This window comes from Macaca mulatta, chromosome 6 (genome assembly GCF_049350105.2).
Source record: "Macaca mulatta isolate MMU2019108-1 chromosome 6, T2T-MMU8v2.0, whole genome shotgun sequence".
NCBI classification, from domain to species: Eukaryota; Metazoa; Chordata; class Mammalia; order Primates; family Cercopithecidae; genus Macaca; species Macaca mulatta.
Window position 1 is genome coordinate 8694374 of NC_133411.1, and position 14678 is coordinate 8709051.

The 14678-nt window shown below is 41.3% G+C and overlaps 1 protein-coding gene across 1 annotated transcript in view; it reads left to right on the forward strand.

The window, feature by feature from the left end:
• Nucleotides 1-14678, forward strand: part of ADCY2 (adenylate cyclase 2) — a 426140-nt gene that overhangs the window by 230646 nt on the left and 180816 nt on the right.

A 14678-nucleotide genomic window follows, 5' to 3' on the forward strand; every position in this document is an offset into this window, starting at 1 on the left:
CATTGTGCTGCAGGCTGCACAAGAAGCCTGTGCCATATCTACTTCTGATGAGTGCCTTTGACTGCCTCCACTCATGGATAATGGGTAGTGTGCAGGGATCACTTGGTGAGAGAGGAAGCAAGAGAGAGGCAGAGAAAGAGGGGCAGTGCCAGGCTCTTTTGAACAACCAACTCTCATGGGAACAATAGAATGAGAACTCACTCAAGCTTCCTTCCTAGGGAGGGCATTTATCTGTCCATGAGGGATCCACCCCCAAGACACAAACACCTCCCACCAGGCCTCACCTCCAACACTAGGGATCAAATTTCAACATGAGATTTGGAGGGGACAAACATCTAAACTGTAACAGAAAGTTATGATCAAAAGAGCAAAGATGGCATCTTCCCCATGCAGCCTTCAGACCCAGGGACCCAGGATCACCCACAGCCAGACACACCAAGCATCCTCAACAAGTGGCTGGGGAAGTCAAATAAGAACAGTTCGTGACGAAACTCACTTCTGGTTAGTGTTTGTGGCAAGCGTTTGCACCAGCAGAAGTACGAGCCCCCACCCTCCACCCCCGCCCGCTCACCGCACTGTGCCATCATCGCAGCGCTTCCTACAGCACCTGTTGCCCACGTAGGATGAAATGTTGGAGTCTTCCTCAGGGAGGTGATTGAAGAGTCTGGGGAGGAGCCAGGTGTCATTGTCAGGGGTATCCTAGGTTGATTGCTGTGGGTGACACAAATGCACATCAGGGAAATACATAGACTGCAAGGAAGCATTACAGAAAGCAAGCAATGGAGACAATAGGAGATGTGCGGGGACAAAGATATCACCAAGCATGGTGGAAAGCAGGCACAATAGATGTGCATGGAGAAGAAGCCATAGAGGGGCCCTGGATTTGCTGTGCTTCACTCCGGGTGATGGCGGATCAGCTGTGTGTTCCTGGGTTTGTGTATTTCTCACTGGGAACCCAGTCTGTAAAGCTAATAATTAGCATGGCTGGCTATAAACCCTCTGCTCCCCCTCCCTGTGGGCCTTCATCATATTACCTATGCTCTTAGCAGTGTTTGGCATATCATGGATTCTTAATTATTGTTTGTTATGTTGTACTGAGTTAGTTCACCCTATAAAATTTCATCAAAGTGTATTGTGGTGGGAGCAAAAAATATATCCTCTAAATGTTGGCACTAGTCCTTTGTCTGTGTGTGGACTGCTGAATGGTAATCACATTCTTTTTTGAAAACAGAGATACAGGATATTCGTTCATTCATTCAACAAATATTTAGTGAACACCAAGGCTGTGGCAGGCATGGCTCTAGGCACTGGGATATAACTGTAAACGCTGCCTTTGCATTGGTGTGATTGGCAAATATTATGGTTTGTTTTTTAAAAATACATTTTGTCTTACCACCTATATAGCAAAGGTATTCGGGAACCGATGTTTTTGTTTGTTTCTTTGTTCTAGATGTGTCTCAAATTCTGAATTCAAAATTAAGAGACATAGACAGTTGTTAACTTGGGACTATTATCCAGTTTATCCTTATATACCTATTTTCAGTAAGTTTTACATCTGGGTTCTAGAAAATTCCACAGTTTCGACAAGTAGCACTGAGCATTCGTGGGTGGTCCTGCTGTAGCGCATGCTACAGTTCAAATGTTTTGGGAGAGTTGGTTTCCTTTCTCAAGCAGTACAGACTGGAGCAAGTTGGGCCCGACAGCCATGTCTAACTTTTTTTTCATCAGCTCTGTCATCTCCTTCAAAATAGCACCAAAGCTACAGAGAACAGAAATTCCAAGTAGACGGATTACGTAACCTAATATTTTTAGGAACAGCCTTGATAAAAGCAGTGTCAGGTCACTGACCTCACCTGCACATCATATTTCTCTGAAGAGACCTGAGCGGCCAAAAGCACATGGCGTCCCTTGCCACAGTGAGCTGAGGGTTAGAGGAGCCACACTGACCTTGTGGAGCTCAAGAACTAGACCATGATGGGAGACATTAGAAAGACATGCATCTACTAGTTTCAGAAAAGAAGCCAGTGATTCTTTTAAAAATAAAGAAAGTGAGAAGGGACACTTTAAAGAAATAAGAAATGATATTAAATATGTTTAATAGAATACAGCTTTACCTCACAGGAGCATTTTGTCACAAGCGTTGGAAGTCCATTTCCAGAGTCTACTCCTAGAATGCAGTACCTTTCTGGTTAAGGCTTCCGAGAATATGTGTCTATGATGAGATGTGTTTGCACTTTTCTCAGACCAGCATGTAATTAAATGGGAAGAAGAGATTATCTTGGTTTAAAAAAAAAAAAAAAGCCATCAGTAAGGTATAATCTGATAGATTTAAGGAAACAAAAAAACTGGCCAGTGGCAACCTGTGTGACCTTCATAGAAGGGCGAGGCCCCGGAGACACTGAGGCCCAGTAGGGCCACCGATCAAATTCAGGTTTGGGTTCCACATGTCACTTCCTGCTCGCCCTGCATCACAAATCACCTTTTGCTTCATCCACAGTCACTGTGGCCAACAGTAATGTCCTTCAGAGTTCTTCATTCAGGAAGGATATGTGTTGATCAGCCAGAAAACAGTGTCAGTCATTGTTTAGATACATAAATAGCATCCAATTTAATGTACACGTTAGCAGCTGTGTCAGAGAGAGCTGCTGCTCCCAGAGGTTGAGAGGCGGCCACCTTGGGAGTTCCTTGGCCTCGTTTCACAGCCCCACTCTCTGCTGTCCTTCCTCCTTGGAGAGGATGCAGTGGCGGGTGAGCCCAGCAAGCCGTCCCTCTTCACCCAGGATGGGAGTGTGCGGGGGGCGGGGGGCTATTGAAACTATTGGGACCTGTCTAATGATTCTGAAATCTTTTCAAAATTGCAAAACTCCATGCTTTCTTTTCTTCAAATTTTGTGACATTTTTCAGATGCAAATGAGATGAATTTCTAAAGATCAAAGCCCATGCTTGAATAAAGTGGCTATTTGTACTATAAGATTTTGAGGGAAGAAGGAATGAAAAATGTTGCTAGAGATTTTCTCGGAGTTGTGTTCTTGCCTTAAAAGTGTTCTCATTATGAACAATAAAAATCATGACTTCTTACAAGGTAGGGAAAAGAACGCATTGCATTGGAATTGAGGCCACCTTTAGAAACTGAAGGTATTCACCTGTCTCGAGTTGACTTTTGTCTTAAGTTTCATATCCCGCAGTAAAATCCGCGGCTGTTTCCTGAACACCATGTAGTGTGGCAGATGGCTCTTATCAGACCTGAGAAAACATATTTCAGTGAGTGTTGCTCTCTGGGGTATGTAATAGGCTCTCAGGAATTAATGAGAGCTGGATTCACAGCAAAACAAAAACAGTGTTTGCTAACTGCCTAGGCAGTTGAAATAAATGCTGTTTCCGTAGGAGTAAAAGCCAGGTTTGCTATTTCATAGAGGGAGAATAAACCCTCTTTGATTTATATATTGTATTTGTTTTAAAGTAATTTAACAATTTTTGTGTGTGTGTGTGATTTACTTAATCTAAACCATCCTGTGGATCAAATATGACAGAACAGTCCTTTTAGTAAAAAATGCTGGTCAAGCGAGGCACAGGGACCCCATGCTATACCTGGATTCTGCAACTCTCTGTGGGGGTTAGTGACCCAGTAGTCTTTCTGGCTGTCCTTGGATACAAAATTGTCTTCCTCTCTGCAGAATTTAGTGGAACAACAAAGTGATCCTTGGGTGGTCATGGTTGGGTAGATAATGACAAACTTTCCTGTTTTTAATCCTAATGTGATAGCAGGTATTACAATGACTTTATTGAATGCGTTTTATGGCTCATTTGTTTTGCAAGGTGAAGAGTTTTTGAAGTTTTTCTAGATTTGGGCTGCTAAAATTTGGAAAATCAAACAGAAGCAAGTACTATTTCTTTAAGTTTTTATAATTTCCCGGGTAGTTTATGTAGTACTTTATGTGTACTGTTGTATCAGACTCCTATTGCTGCTATAATAAATTTCCACAAATTTGATGGTTTAAAACAGAACAGATTTTTTATCTTACAGTTTCAGAGGTTATAAGTCCAAAATCAGTCTTACTGAGCTAAAGTCAAGATATTAGCAGGGCTGTTTTTCTCTGGAGATTTTGAAGGGAGAATTCATTTCCTGGCCTTTCCAAGCTTCTGAAGGCTGCTTGCATTCTTTGGCTCCCAGATCCTAGCCCCTTTTCCATATGTAAAGTCATCAGGATAGAATCTTTGAATTGCTTTCTCTCTTCTCTCTCTCTCTCTCTCTCCTTCGTGTGTGTTTTTTTTGTTTTTGTTTTTGTTTTTTTTTTTTTGAGACATTGTCTGGCTCTGTCACCCAGGCTGGAGTGCAGTGTCATGATCTCAGCTCACTGCAACCTCTGCCCCCTGGGGCTCAAGAGATCCTCCCACCTCAGTCTCCCAAGTAGGAGGGACTACAGGTGTCCACCACCACACCTGGCTAACTTGTTATTTTTGTATTTTGTATTTGTTTCGCCATGTTGCCCAGGCTGGTCTTGAACTCCTGAGCTCAAGCAATCTGCCCGCCTTGGCCTCCCAAAGTGCTGAGATTACAGGCAAGAGCCACTGAGCTGGGCCTGTCTCTGACTTTTGATTCTGCTGTTGCATCTTCTTCCCTTTCTCTGACTCCAACCCTCCTGCTTTACTCTTATGGCTTCTATAATTACACTGGACTAACCAGGCTAATCCAAGATAAACTCCCCATTTCAAGATCTTTAATTTAATCACATCCACAAAATTCCTGGTTTGCCAGGAAACCTAACATAGTCCCAGATTCCAAGGATTAAGATGAAGATACTTTTGTGGGACCGTTAGTCGGCCTACCACTCTCTGTCTTCTTTATTCCTACAGCAACTCTAGGACCTAAGTCCCTTTTCCCATTTAAACCGAATAAAGAAACTATTCACATTACTTGGCCCAGATCACTCAGTGAGTAAGTGTAACTTCCAGGGCCCTTCTGTCTTTCATGTTGGTTTTGCATGGGTTTTCTGGTCTGATCTCTGGGAATGTTAACTGGAGATTTTCCAGGACATGAAGGACTCTTTGATGGAAGTCCTACAAAGAGTAGAAACAACTCTGAGCAACTTTAAGCATCCAACATTGTATCCTGCTGAGAAGCCAGTCAGTAGCTGTTCTTCCATTGAATTCTCATGCACTAACATGAAGCAACAGAAATCAGCTGCCGCCCTGCTCCCTCCATGACCATGCCGAGGCATGGGGAGAGTTTGATGCCAGCCATGCCATCCCCAAAGATCCCTCCAGGATCAGCTTTCTTTTTCTTGGAGGCAAGGAGATTGAACAGAGGACTCTGAAGCTTTGTCTGCTTGGACATGTGGTGGTGAGTTATTCAAAACAGTCTTTTACCAACCCCATCTCTGCATGTTCAGTTTACTTTTCACCAATGAAATAGACCTTAGGCGGACTCATCAATGACAAGACTAATTGTTTTACCCAATTGTCTTCACCTGAGTTGGTACGTGGACTTGAGTTGAGGCATCTCAACAGTTATGTACCTTTTCATAAAGCCAAGCTGAACGTTAGTCATGTGAGAGGAATTCAAGCCAGTGAGGCTTTCTCACTGCAGTTGCTGAAGAATTAAAGCAGCACATTTTAATGTAAATGTCATCCCTGAGCTTTGAGGTACAGGGCTGGGGGACATGCCCAACAGAGAGCCTAACAGGAGAAACACACATCGTGCGGTAGGTACAGTTTGGCTCAGATACAAAGGCCTTTCCTGGGTTCTGGCATCTCAGACCATTAATTAAACTCTCCCACATCCCCCACTTATGTTTTTGAGATCTCCACTTTTCATCTTTTATTAAATCATTAGTTGTGTCATTCTTTCTTTGGTATCTCTTCCTTGATAAAGAGGCCATAACTTACATCCATCTTGGTCACCACATTTTTTTCATTTTATTAAATGATTAGTATATGCTTTTCTCTTTGGCATCTCTTCCCCAATGCAGAAGGCATAGCTTAAGCCAGTGTTGGTTATTGCTTTTTTCTCAACTCTCATTAGTGAAAGATTAAATGATGTGGAAGATGACACATACACTTTACTTGAAAATTGAAAACAAAAAAAAAAAAAGAAGAGCTGAGATGTCATAAAAGGTTCTCATCACAGTGTTTGCTATTCCAATCCATCAGAATGAACTTCAAGAAATATTTTCACAGTTTGCACCCCATTGTATTATATGGGTTACTTAAATTCTCATGAAGCTCAGTTGTTATGCCTCATTGAGAAATTCCAGGACAAGATGTTTCAGAATGCTACAATTTTGCCGTGATGTCTATGGGTGCTTTTCAATGAGAAATGAAAATTAGCCCCAGAAAAATGTCAATAATCCTTAAATCAAGTGTGCAGTATTTTCTGAGAAGTCCTTTAGTTAGAAGGGTTGAGATCACCACATATTTGCGAAGATTGCAGTGAAGGTTTTGCTATGACTGTGCACTCAACCTCCTTTAAGGAGAAATCAATAGTTACAGATCCAGGATCCAGGGGGAGGATGAAGGAACTCGCAGGAATCACTATCCAGTCTTGATGCCTAACAAAGAACATAAATGCAGGCCATTAGTCGGGTTTACAAAAGCCACATTAGCAAGTATTTGTTCATTCTTTAAAAAAAAAAAAAAATGGACATTTTGGCCAGGCATGGAGGTTCATGCCTGTAATACCAGCACTTTGGGAGGCCAAGGCGAGCAGATCACCTGAGGCCAGGAGTTTGAGACCAGCCTGGCCAACATGGTAAAACCCCATTTCTACTAAAAATACAAAAATTAGCTGGGCATGGTGGTAGGCACCTGTAATCCCAGCTATTCTACTCGGGAGGCTGAGGCAGGAGAATTGCTTGAACCTGGGAGGCAGAGGTTGCAGTGAGCCAAGATCACACCACTGCACTCCAGCCTGGCAACAGAGCGAGACTCCGTCTGAAAAAAAAAAAAAAAAAAGACATTTTGCTTTAAAGGAAAAAAAAAAAAAAGAATTATAGCAATTAATGCAATTAATCAAGCAGAGATTCTTTTAACAATTAAATATATGTAGGTGTCTATTTACATCATGGCAGTAGAAAAGCCAAATGATAAAGTTAAACTCTCTAGAAGTTTCCTCTGTATAAGAAACTTGAGCAAGACCTCCTGCTCATGTCCCCAGTGAAGAAGCAACTCACCTGTCTTGCTGAAGAAACACCTGGAAGCAGTTATATTACTCCAGATTATGACAAGCAGATTTTTGTCGATAATACGCAAGAAGCCCCCAAACTCAGAAGTCACGTACTAAGGAAAACACCTGATTTTGATGTTTCTGAGGCCCTCGAATTTTCAGTATTTCCTGGGGATTGTCTATTTTTAATACTCTGTGATATGGTACCTTAATGCTGGCAAAAATGTTTAATAGGCAATGGATAATCTAGCAAAAAGATTCAAGAAAGTTTGACATCATTTGATAGCAGTAAATCCAATAAAAATAAATCCTAAAATCAGCCCTTTTATTTCATTAAACGTTCTTGTGATATCTGTCACATATAGAAACAAAACTCAAATCTTCTGTGATTGCCGTCGTATTTTTCTTCCGCAAATGTAATCACAGGTAGGCCACTATGCCTCTTAATGGGGGGAAAGGCATTTTGAACTTCCTTTTCTGGTGCTGACTTCAAAATGTTAAAGTTACTGATCATGCATATTTAATAGTATATTACCATGAGCACAGCTGCAGATACATATACCTCCTACGGCACTAGTGATGTGTTTACTGAACCAAGGTATCCATTTATATCTGTACCAAATTGAAGGTTAGGACTCATGAACTTCAGGTTTTGTTAATTGCATATGTGTCTTCAAATGGTATTATTTTTGGAGATTTTACTTTTAGGGTTATCTGAGTGCTGTCAAGATTTTAAGAAATTTTATCCCAGAAATTCTGTAGAAGATTCCTTTAATGTATTTACATATGATGGGACATTTAATATTTGTGTGTTACTGGATGTGAAAATTCCTCCTCAAGACTAACATTGTCATAAAAGTGGACGATATGATGCACTCAGAATGCAATGCAAGAGGCATGTGAGACAATGATACTCACATAAACCCATTCATACCCTTTTCAAATTGCATAGTATTTTTACATCTATTCCTCTGTTAAATACAGGATTATGCAAGATACGGAAAAGCCCTCTTCTCCTATTTATCAAATTTACAGTTTTTTTGGCTTGTTAGGTTCTGGCGATTTCCCCAGGTTGGGGAATGCAGAGGTAGCCAAGACTAGAGGTCCCCGTTCTCTTTGTGCTTAAATTCTAATAGAAGGGGACAGACTGTAATTTATCAAACCCATAATTTCATGAGAAGAGATAACAAGATAGTGTGACAAAGTATGGTGGCTGGAGAAGACCAAGAGGCCTGTTGGAGGGGCCAGGCAGGGAGGCTTCTCTGGGGATATGATATCTAGGTTGAAATACAAATTTCTGAAGGTCTCAGACCTAGGAGGGCCTGAGGAAAAGTGTTCCTAGCAAAAGGAGTGGGAACTACCAAGGTCTTGAGACAGGAGCCAAGTGGCCTGTTTGAGAAATATAGGGGCCAGTGGAACAGTTGCGGAGAGAGAGGCAGGAGCCAGACTACATGCCAGGCCTTGCAAGGTGGGTCAAGGACTTGGAATGTTATATTGAGTGGGAAGTCACTGCAGAGTTTTGAGTAAGATAGCAACGTAAACTGATTACCATTCTTAGAGGATCCTTCTGGCTCCTAGTAGAGGATGGGTTGGAGAAAGGATGAGTGTCAGTAGGTGACTCTTTGGAAGCCATGGCATACTATGGCAACAGTACAGGCTGGAGACAGGAATAACTTTGGTGAGAGTAGACAGATTTAGGACATATTTTAACATTGATTTAGTGTGGGTTACTTTTGGATTAGATACTGAGTGAAATCAAAATAAAATAAGGAAGAGAGCTTTCTGGGTTTTGAACTTGAGCCACGGGATGATGGTTGGTGTGACATCTAACGTTTCAACATCTTTGGTCACGTTATTTATTGGGAGGTAAGGTAGAGTAGAAATCCAGAGTTGAGTTTTGAACAGCTGATTTCGAGATGCCAAGCCAGCAGCTGTACATAAGATCTGGAGTTAAAGATGTGAACTTGAAAGTCATCAGCATATAGTTGCTATTTCAAGCTACAGAACCAGATGACATACCCCAAGGAGAGAGTGGGATTAGGAAACACAAAAAGGGTCCAGGACCAAACCTCAAAGCACACGAATATTTGAGCAGGAATAGAGGAAGACGAAGAAGCCCAAGTCACTAAGAAAAATCAACCAGTTATATAGATGATTTATTTTTTCCTAATTTGGTCTTGAGTTCCCTCTCATGTTAGTGGCTGTAAAGTCTAGCCCTGCCCTGATGGGGATACTGGGGATGTGGTCGTGGATGTTTCCCATGCGCCTTTCATGGGATCCTTCTTTGACGTCACAGATGGCCTGATACCTAAGTGTCTTGCCTGTGGCCAGGTGTCCCTCTCACGGGAAGCTTGTTTATCCTGGCACGTGCCCTTGCAGCTCTCGTCTGACCTGTGTCCAGTTTATTCCTACCAAGACAGCCACTCTCCCAGAGAGGCCTGACCAGGAACAAGTTAGGATGGGGTAGAAGAGGCAACTCATCGGAACCCATGAAATGACAGAAGCAGTTTATTGTTTACAGATCTGGATAAGAGAGGGCGCAGCACCATTTGCAGGGCCAGCAAAAAGCAGGGAGGCATCCAGGACACACAGGGTCAACCAGCAGGTGCAGAGCAAGAGAGAGAGGGAGCTGTGGGCCAAAGCCTTTACTGGGGTTCAAGACATTATGCAATTGGGTTTCTAATTGGTGGGTTTAGAACAAGCAGGCACATGCCCTATGGGGTCATGCTGTGACTGAGAGAAGGTCAGCGTGGGTGGAATACCTGTGCAGTCTATGCAGGGTATGGGATTAGTAGGGTGTATCCAGCTGTCCCATGGGGAGGTGGTTACCAGGAGGCAGTGTACAAGGCAGATGTCTTGATTGACCACCTTGAGAAATTGCAAGGAGGTGGGGGAATGGAAACTGTGTCAAACATGATTAGACTTTGCTTGAGTAAGACCAATCTAAATTTAAAATTGATGCCAAAGCAACAAAAAATTGTAAGGATTCACTACAATAGAGGAAAAGCCAGAGAAATGGTTCAATAGAAGCCAAGAGAAGAAGGTATAAGTGGGATAGTGGCCAACATAGTCACATGCTGAAGACTCATAGTGAGAAGAGGGTGAAGGAGTGACCACTGGTCTTGAACAAATGGTGGTCAACAGTGGCCTGGACAATACGTTTGGGGCCAGGTGTGGTGGCTCAGACCTATAATCCCAGCACTTTGGGAGGCCGAGGTGGGCGGATCATCTGAGGTCTGGAGTTCAAGACCAGCCTGGCCAAAATGGCGAAACCGTATCTCTACTAGAAATACAAAAATTAGCCGGATATGGTGGTGAGCACTTGTAATCTCAGCTACTTGGGAGGCTGAGACAGGAGAATCACTTGAGCCCAGGAGGCGGAGGTTGCAGTGAGCTGAGATCACAACACTGCACTACAGCCTGGTTGACAGAGTGAGACTCTGTCTCAAAAAAAAAAAAAGAAGAAGAAGAAGAAAGGCAACTGAGTTTGCTGCATTACATTTACTAAATAGTCACAGCTGTAGTCCATTGTATATGTAGCTAATGTTCTGGTAATAGCTACTAAAAAGGTTTTAATCCAAATAGAAACAAAGGAAAAGTTTATTTTAAACTAGGCAAATAACCTGGAAAGCACGAAAAGGAATAAAATGTCAACAAAATTTTAGGTAACATGAAAAGAATACATTAAGACAGAAATTCAAGCCTCTACTAAGTTTAACTATGTTTTAGAAGCATATTAAAGTAAAAATAGAAAATTAAATGTTAAAAGTAAACCAACTGATCCTCTAGGCAAAAGAATCAGCACATATCAGTACGTGTCACGTTATAACCATATTCCAGGAAAGAACTGCTATCCAGAGCTTGAGAGTTTCAAGGTTGGGCAGTTTAACTACAAGCACAATCCTCATTATAAAAATGGAAAAAGCAAAAAGGCTAGGAGCTTCTCCTCCAGATAAACATCAGTCAGCAGCCAGTGGAATTATTAGAGCTGAAATGCAAAAATAAAAAAGCCTCGGGTGGCAGCTCCAGCCATCATGGGTTAAACGTGAGAAAGCAGCAACAGATATCCTGAGCCTTTCTCACTGCTGTGCTGTGGACTCGGGCACCTGGTGATTGAGCAGATTCAAGGTGACAGGAGGTTAGCAAATCATGTTTGGCCTCCAGATGGAATTTTCTTTGTTATCATATATTTTTGTGTGTGTGGTCCTATTTTCAATACCTTTCTGGCTCCTCGTGAGGCAGATTATCTGGGAAATTAACACTTTATTTTCTAAACCAGTAGCATAGAATAAAAACACAAATATTTTATCATTGACTGTAGAATGAGTTCAGACTCATCTGATAGAATTTGAGGCTCAGCAGGCCACGCCTATGACCTCTGCCCTGAAGGAAATGACCATCCCTTGGACAAAGTTTAGTTAGTAGTGTGGACTCGGCCATTCTAGTGTGTTTCTGTTCCTCCAGGGCAGGAACCAATGATTGGAGGAAGAAAAGTGCATTTGAAAGAAACAAAACACACTCCCAGCATGAGGTCAATGTGTGCAAGTGCCTTGCAGGAGTCTTCACTGGAATGCGACAGCCATTTCAGCAGCCACCTGAGAGTTTGATCCCAGATGAAGTGACTCAGCGATTCATTTCCTAGGGTCATCATCTTCCTAGCCGGCCTGTTTAGGGCCCATTTCTGCCATCATGAAACTAGACCCTGAAATCTTTGGCGGTGATATGGTTTGACTCCATGGCCCCACCCAAATCTCATCTTGTAGCTCCCATAATTCCCACGTGTTGTGGGAGTGTCTAGGTGAGAGATCATTGAATCGTGGGAGTTCATGATAGTGAATAAATCTCATGAGACCTGATGGTTTTAAAAACAAGAGTTTCCCTCCACTTGCTGCCATCCATGTAAGATGTGATTTGCTTCTCCTTGCTTTCCACCATGATTGTGAGGCTTCCCCAGCCACGTGGAGCTGTAAGTTCATTAAACCTCTTTCTTTTGTGAATTGTGAACTAGGTGTGTGTTTATGAGCTGTGTGAAAATGGACTAATATGGGTGGCAATGGCTACTATTTCATTATTTTTCTTTAGAGTATTAGAACCTACTACAGTGCCCTGCATGGAGTAAATGAGAACATATGCTCTCCAAACACCAACTGACAAAACACAGAAGTATGTTCTGCACTAACTTGCTCTTTCTCTCTTGCTCTCTCTCTCTCTGAGCAACCTTCATAATATGTATTAATCCATACATATAATTAATTAGAGAAATATGGGCCTGGGAGGAAGAACAAAGCATTGTAAATCTCTTCTCTTTATCCTTGCTTGGTGTTTGAAGTTTCAAAATGACCAAGAGTCCACTGCACAGCAGTGAGAAAGGCCCAGGAAACCTGTTACTGCTTTCTCATGTTTAACCCAAGGAGATGGCTAGAGCTGCCACCTGTGGCTTTTTTATTTTGTAATAATTACTTATTAATAGTCCTAAAACCATGTCTCCCAGTACTTTGTACTCCTCATGGTTTGTAGCAATCCTTGGACTCCTGAGTTATTCTTACACCCTTTAGAGTCTCCATTCATAAATCTCTCCCTCTATTTTTTCTAAATTCTATGCAGGTTAAATGCAATCTTTGCACACCCATACCCCATGACTGCTCTGGATGAGCTCAGATATTATTGCATACATCTTCCTATTCATTATGAGGCTCACTTATATCATCATTCACAAAAGTAATACTTGGTCATCTTGAAACTTCAAACACCAAGCCAGGATAAACAGCAGAGATTTACAATGCTTCATTCTCCCTCCCAGGCCTGTATTCCTCTAGTTTTAGTGTAATTTTGGCTGACATATTTCTGTGAACTTGAGTTATTTAAACCTTATTGTTATAGAAGTGATTAGTCTCCTTCCAGTAGGGAGTGTAGACATGGATTTTTTCTGTGTTATGAAAGATGCAATTTTTATGTCAAAGATAAAACACAGGCTCGACATCATCCCAGCCTGTTAAATTAATCCAGATCTGAGGAAGAACAAGCATTTAAACTAGTCTTTATTAAAACACTTGACTGAGGGATGCAATTGTGACGACAGTTTGCAGGGTAATGAATCTTTAAAACAGTGTTAGATTTTGACATTGATAAGTACAGTAGTTAACATAATTATTATTCCAGATCTCCGCTGGTGAATTTTATTCACGAGTCAAGGAAAAAAGTGTTTAGAGGAATATTTACGAGTGGGTATTGCAAGGTCAGTACAAAAGGCAAATGTCAAACCACAGATTCTACCCCTTAAAGAGACAGGTAGATCATGATCAAAATCTGGGCTCCGAAGACACAACACTTTTATATGAGTGGGCCTCTTGAAAAGATATGAGTGGAATTGTGAATGCTTTATTGAAAAACAGAGGAAAATTTTTTCATTATAGAGCAATGTACTTCATCAACTGAAAGAAATGAACATAAAATGTGACAAATTCTATATTACAGAGAATTGACAGATCTCTCAAAGTTGCCGATGAATAATGGGAGAATTTTAAAATGTCTTTAAAGTTTGCTTTTGGTATGTTTTCAAGAAAAATGGTAACTTTGTTTCTCATGTAAATTAGCATTTATGACTACTGTCTTCTGCCTTTGGTAACATTATTTTTTTTTCATTTAATTGGGAAATGAACAATATAAGAGGGAAGCCTAGAGCAGATCAAATCAAGAATATTATTATGCAGAAAAATAGAAATATACCAATTTTATGGTATTTCATGGGTGTTGTCTCTATGCAACGACTGGTTTATTTCATATCTTGCTATCTTTCTTTACCCTTGAAACAGAGGATAATGGGCTACACTGTCTTCTAAGACTAAAGAAATAACAGCTAATTTGATTATCCAGCTGTGAATGGATTTGGAAAATTAGCTTTTCTGATGCCTCAAAGAAAGTTTTGTGCTTGCTCACTGTTCCGCCTTTCATCATTGGAGCACTCTTTGAATAGAGAGATAAGAAATTTGAAAAGCTGATCTTACCCTGTCTTCCCTGTCACTCTATGCATTTCAAGGCAGGAGATTATAAGAACTATGAGACCTGGTTCTGATGCTCTTCAGTCACAAGCCCTCTTTCAAAGATGTGGGTAGGGACCAGACACTCTACGATGCCTGCAGTCCTTTATAGCTGCTGAGGTGGGGCATTCAGCACCTGACAAAGATGTGGATAGTTTTGTAGATTACGTGGTAGCCAGACTGTCCATTACATTTGCCCCGAGATTCACAGATTCTATGAATCTCTATCTATATTGATTGTGCTAAAACTAGAGTTGTAAAAAATGCAGATCAAAAACACAGAGATTCCCAAGCACCTCAAACTTAAATAACAAAGATGATTGTGGTAAAAGATGTGAAGCTGTTTTTTCTCTTATTTATGAGTTATCATTCTGTGCTTTGTTCTATTATGATATCTCCTTTGTCATATATTAATTTTTTAAAACATTTTAGGCCAAATGGAACTGTCTCTTATTAAGGAGTTTGTCTCTATGTCCTTG